Source organism: Vulpes lagopus, chromosome 2 (genome assembly GCF_018345385.1).
Source record: "Vulpes lagopus strain Blue_001 chromosome 2, ASM1834538v1, whole genome shotgun sequence".
NCBI lineage: Eukaryota > Metazoa > Chordata > Mammalia > Carnivora > Canidae > Vulpes > Vulpes lagopus.
Window position 1 is genome coordinate 129,792,023 of NC_054825.1, and position 5,892 is coordinate 129,797,914.

Below are 5,892 nucleotides of genomic sequence, written 5' to 3' on the forward strand. Positions count from 1 at the left end.
GTCTAAACAGTAATCTTGGGGGGATAGGAGGAGAGGGGAGGACACCAACAGTGCAAGATGATACCAGCAGGTGTGATGGCCTTACTGGGAATGTGCTCATTGATTAACCCACTTGCTTAGGAAGGCCCTGGGGAGCAGGACAATGAAAGGAAGAGGGAAAGGGTTAAGAAGGACCCTGATTAACTCATCACATGATTTGCCCTATGTTGTCCTAAAGGAGTGTAAATAGAGTCTGTGAAAATATATATTTGAAGAATGTATTGTTAATTATTTAGCAGCCGTATGGAGATTCAAGTCACATACCATCATGCACGCATTTAAAGCATGCGCTTTAATGATTTTTGGTATATTCACGGAGCTGTGCAACCTTCACTTCAGATTTTGCACACCTTTCCATTTTAGCAGTCCCTCTCTCTGCAATGTCCTTGCAGTAGATACTGGCTCACTTCCTTCTTGTCATTCGAATTTTTGCTCAAATGTCACCTCTAAAGAGCTAAAGAGCTTTCCCTTCCCTAAAATAGCACCCTGTCCAAAGTTCTCTTTCCTCCTGGCTTTGGTGTCTCCAGGGCCCTGGGACAGTCTGGTTTGTGTGGGTCTGCATCCATGGCCCTCCAAAGGCAGGACCTTTGCCCTGTTCCAGCTGCTTCCTCAGTTCCTGGGCCCAGGCCTGGTTAGAATTAGCAGGTGAGGGAGGAACAAGGGTGGGAAGCTGTTCTTATCCTGCAGAGACAGAAGGGAAGGGGAAGTGACAGGAGCAGCAGCTACAGAAAAGGACTGGCTCACCACAATTGCTTCCTGGGTCAATCATCTCCTGCCGCCTGACCCTGGCACCAGATGCTGCCGGATGTGGAGAGGGCAGGAAAGCCAGGCCTCAGGTTCTGGGACCTTGAGCTCCTACTTTGTGTAGGACCTGCAGAAATGATTTGGTAGGACCAGGACATTGGGCCTCTGGTGCCTTGTGGTTCTGACATTCTAGAACTCTGATGGAATTCTCTGATGGGGTGTAACCGAACAGATGCAGGGAAAGCGCACCTGGGACGACCCTACCTTTAATAAATCCTGTCTCTATGGCTGCCTTTGCCAAGTGAAGCTGCATTTCTCTCCTCCTTCCCCTCCACTCCAGACTCACATCCTTTTGGAAGGGTGGGATTTTCTAAGGCTTGGGGTCTTAGGCCCAAATGGCAGAAAAAGGGTGGAATGTAAGTCGTGCTTGAATGTGCCATTCGAGCTGGAGCTAAATTGAGGAAAAGCTTTGTCTGTGAGTTTACAAACATACAATTAAGGCTCTTATAGTTATCTAAATCCACTTTCTTGCCTTATAATTTCATGGTTAGAAGCATTACAGTTGTTTTTAGATTTTCGTTATAACTGCATTATAACCACAGACGGAACCGAATAGTGTTTGTTTATTTGTGTAACAAATTATGCCCCTCAGCTAACTTTCCTGTGTAATTTGCATTGGGTGTACATTTTGCAAAAAAGCATACATTGGTCTGAGGGCCTTCTTTCCTTCTCTCTTCCCCAAAGCAGCACTGATAATAGAAGGTTGGGAACCAACATGCACGTAAGGATGTTTCACCCCGGAGTGTATTACACATTATTTTATGTGTGAATGACACACGTGTCTATAGACAGACCTGCAAAGAGAGAATTGTACTAAGAGACCCAAATTCAAACTCCATTTCTTCGATGTCATCTAGGTAACTCCATGTCTGCTTACTTCATCGATCTTTTATTCCCATTTAGCTCTGGCCCCAAAGTGCACCCCAAACACACCCTTATAAATTGCAGATATTTTGTGCAAAACCAGAATAATAGTCTCTGAGCTGCTATTGAGTTGGAACAAGATAAAGTCTGAAATTCCATTTCAAATCTTTTTTTTTTTTTTTTTTAAATTTTTTATTTATTTATGATAGTCACAGAGAGAGAGAGAGAGGCAGAGACACAGGCGGAGGGAGAAGCAGGCTCCATGCACCGGGAGCCTGATGTGGGATTCGATCCCGGGTCTCCAGGATCGCGCCCTGGGCCAAAGGCAGGCGCCAAACCGCTGCGCCACCCAGGGATCCCTTGAGGGTGTTTTCTGAGTACATGCTAGAGATGACCAGAATGACAAGAGATGATGCTATCTTCTACATCAGGTTAAAATTTGTTCAAGGTAATTTTTTTTTATCTGCACGTATGGCATTTGGGTCTGAGAATGAATAGGGATAAATTTCTTTCCGCGTGCCCACTTGAGACACTCTGTGTGAGCCAGGACTGTTGCCAACCTGGGTTCTGGCAAGAAAACTGAAGACTTGAGAGGGGCATGTATCTCTTTCTGTGTTATTTTCTGGTTCTTCTCAGCAACCCAGATTTCCATCGTGACCACGTTGCCTTTTGTCCCAAGATTTTATCCATAGCTGATTTTATCCTTCGGTGTTACTTACTTTCTCTTTGGCCTCACAGACCACCTGTGACAAATGGTAGAAATGTCTGAAGTGGTGGTAAAGTGGAGTTCATCAAAAACAAACATATGTAATATATTTACACAATTTGAATTGATTAGCAAGTTGGGTGGGGATAAAGTTTTAATTCAAAACAACATAGGAGTTCTTGATAAATGACCAGTCCTTAATTAAGCCTAGTAGATTCTGGATTCCTGGTGAGACAAAATAATTACAAACGTAGAAGAATAATGTAAATACCTTACATCAAAATATTGCTTTATAGTTCACATAACACTTTGAGATAAATCATTCTCTGAGAGATCTTGTCTCTGGTATACACCAGCTGATGACCTTGGCAATGACCTCTCAGTTCACAGTTCTTAATTCTGCCCTCTCAGAGGGTGGGGGGAGTGGCCTGAGGTCAGTGTTCCAGCAAAACTTCTAGTTCAAAACAATCTATGACTCTGGTAACTTCTTTTATTTTTTCTGCTTTGTAGATTAGAAATGAGAGGAATCATGGGTGTCTTGTGATCGGACAGGATGACTTATTTGTAATGTTAAGAGAAAAACACTAATTTCTTCTTTCAATCCACACAGGTTTCTTGGGCTCTTGCTATGTGTCGGGCATAATGCTGAGGTGAATTAGGCCACTGCCCTGACCTTCCAGTGGGGAGTAGGGTGGCCTACTGCCCTGGGCCTCCTGCTAAGATGGAGAAGGTCTTGGGTACCCTGGGACTAGGGGGCCACACCAAGGGGGAGGGGCTGAGCATAATGAGTTTATGAGTTAAAACAAGTGAACAAGGTAATTTCAAGTAGTGACAATTATTGGGTAGCAGATTTTTAGGATGATGCTATTGAGTGCATTTGTGGGTGGGAGTCGGCTGGTGCTTTCAAGGATCCCCCGGGAGATCATGTTCCTACCCAGGCAGGGAGGGATGAGAAGGGAGCAGACATGCCATGAGCTGCAGGAGCTGTGTTCCAGGCAGCAGTACGGCAAGTGCAGGCATCTTCAGAGGGGGAAGAACTTGGCTTGCTTGAGAAATAGAATGTTCTGGCAGCAGGGAGCGGGGTATGGGCCTTGTGGGCCTCACAGAAACTCAGACAATAACAAGGATAACTGCTGTTATATTCCGGGCCCTCACTCATTTCATGACATCAATCTGTGTAGTTACGCATTTTACAGACAAGGATCCTGAGACACAGGGATTTGGGGTCTTATCTCACCCCAAGATTCAAACCCCAATGGATGATGTAGAGTCCACACTCGTCATCACAGACTCTGGTGAGGGGAACCCCTCTGTCAACATGAAAATGTGTCCGTTCCCCCACTCCCCATGCTCACTGACACCCACACCCCCGCAAGGACCCTCTGTGGGTGACGGGTCCCCCAGCCCTGCTCCCTGCGGAGCCAGTTTCTGCTTAGCCAGGAACAGCCACTGGAGGAGGCCTCTGCTGCCTTTGTGGACTCGCTCCAGCGCTGATCGGGGTAGTTACGGGGTGGCTTGGAAACGGTCACTCTGTGTGTAATCAGGTCACTTCGCTGAGAAAACATTTCTGTTTCAGCTTCCTTCCTTCCCTGGGCCTCATCCAGGGAACAGTGTTGCTGACCTTCGGAGCCACAAAGGCCACAGATAATGGGGCACAGCAGGTCGATGGAGTCAGCAGAGGGGAGAGTCCATGGTGAGGATGCACACACACACACACACACACACACACACACTCACATGCTCACACACACTCACCCAAGAAAACTGTTAGAGTTGCCAGCCAGAATCTCACATTGTAAAAATGTTTAGAAAAATAAGGCTAAGAGCAGATGAAATCTTTCTAGTCTATAATTCTTTTTTGATTGCCTGGGATGCCCCTGCTGCTCGGGATCGGGCAGAGGAAGAAGGCACTCGGCTCCCAGCAAGTGCAAAAAATCACGCAGCTGTTTCCGGTCCCTTCTGTCCTCACAGCTCGGCTGGCGTTCAGCGCAGCGTGGCCTCTGTGGCTCTGACTTACCCTTATGGCCTCACCAGAAGCACAGCCGGCATCGAGACATGGGTTTCACACTTTCTTTCCAGGCTGCTTAAGAACGAGAGAGATCTCTTCCTCCAGGAGAAAAAGAGTGCCTTCTGATTAATTAGAGCCAGAGATGAAAAATCAAAGTGACATGGAAAATTCAAAAGATTGGGATGTTGAATGCCAGATTTAAAAATTAATATGTAAGATTTAATAGATTACTTAGGCCTCATGACAATGAACCCTGAAAGATTTTTTTCTGAATCATCTTTTTAAAAAAATTTTCTTTGTCACGATGCATAAATGATGGGCTTTACATTCTGGGAATCAGGAGAAAAATGGAGAAGGAATGTCATATATTTTGTTTTAATATGTTCCGTGCTGTCATTTGGTTTTGATATTCAAATCTCTTTTCTTTGTAAATTCCTAACTCCACCCCCCCCCCTGCATAATCATGGTTCTTTGACTTTTACAAACTTACTGAATATAAATCCTGTTTAATTGTAGCCTGGTTCACGTGTACTAAAGAGTTATGTTAGTAACCAAAATGCTGTTGATCAGTAACTGGGGACAGATTTTGCAAAGAAAGGAAGGTGGAAAAAAATTGGGGGATTCAGAGGGGAAAGCTAGACTTCATCTTCCTTCTCCTTCTGTTCACTGCTTCAGCTGCAGGTTTTTCCAAGTTATGGTGGCCAGGGATGCACCCCTCTTAACGCAGGGGACATGGCGGGGGCCGTGTATGCTCTCTCCTTTCTCTGGTAATGTCTTTGCGGCTCTCTCTGTCTCCTCTGGACTCTCATATCAGTATCTCAGTTACCCTCGAGGGCTTGGTGTGCCGCTGCGAGGAGCTGACCTGCGTTCTAGTTCCCAGTCTTGTTAGCTGTGTGACCTTAGCCAAGTTACTTAGCCTCTCTGAGTCTCAGTGTTCTTATTTATAAAAATGAAGAATGTAACAACAGTTCCATAGGATTGTTAGAATTAACTCAAATACTGTATGTAAATGTTGGGCACCCAATGTTTTAGAGTATTATTATCACTTTAAGTCTTGAGCTTTGGGGATCCCTGGGTGGCGCAGCGGTTTGGCGCCTGTCTTTGGCCCAGGGCGCGATCCTGGAGACCCGGGATCGAATCCCACATCAGGCTCCCGGCGCATGGAGCCTGCTTCTCCCTCTGCCTGTGTCTCTGCCTCTCTCTCTTTCTCTCTGTATGACTATCATAAATGAAAAAAAAAAAAAAAAGTCTTGAGCTTTGGGTCAAAGTCAGAAATAAAGGATGTCGAGGCACCAGGTAAACAGTGTTTGGCCTTTATGGAGGCTTGATGTGGTGCCAGGTGTGGCAGGAAGCTGGGGGCCTGAGGCTGGCTCCCCCAGGTACCGGCTCCCTTGCCCCGTGTTGCCGTGTGTCAGCTGGGGTCCCAGTCAGGTGCTGTCAGGCTTTTCGTTCGGCTGTCAGAGGGCCCACC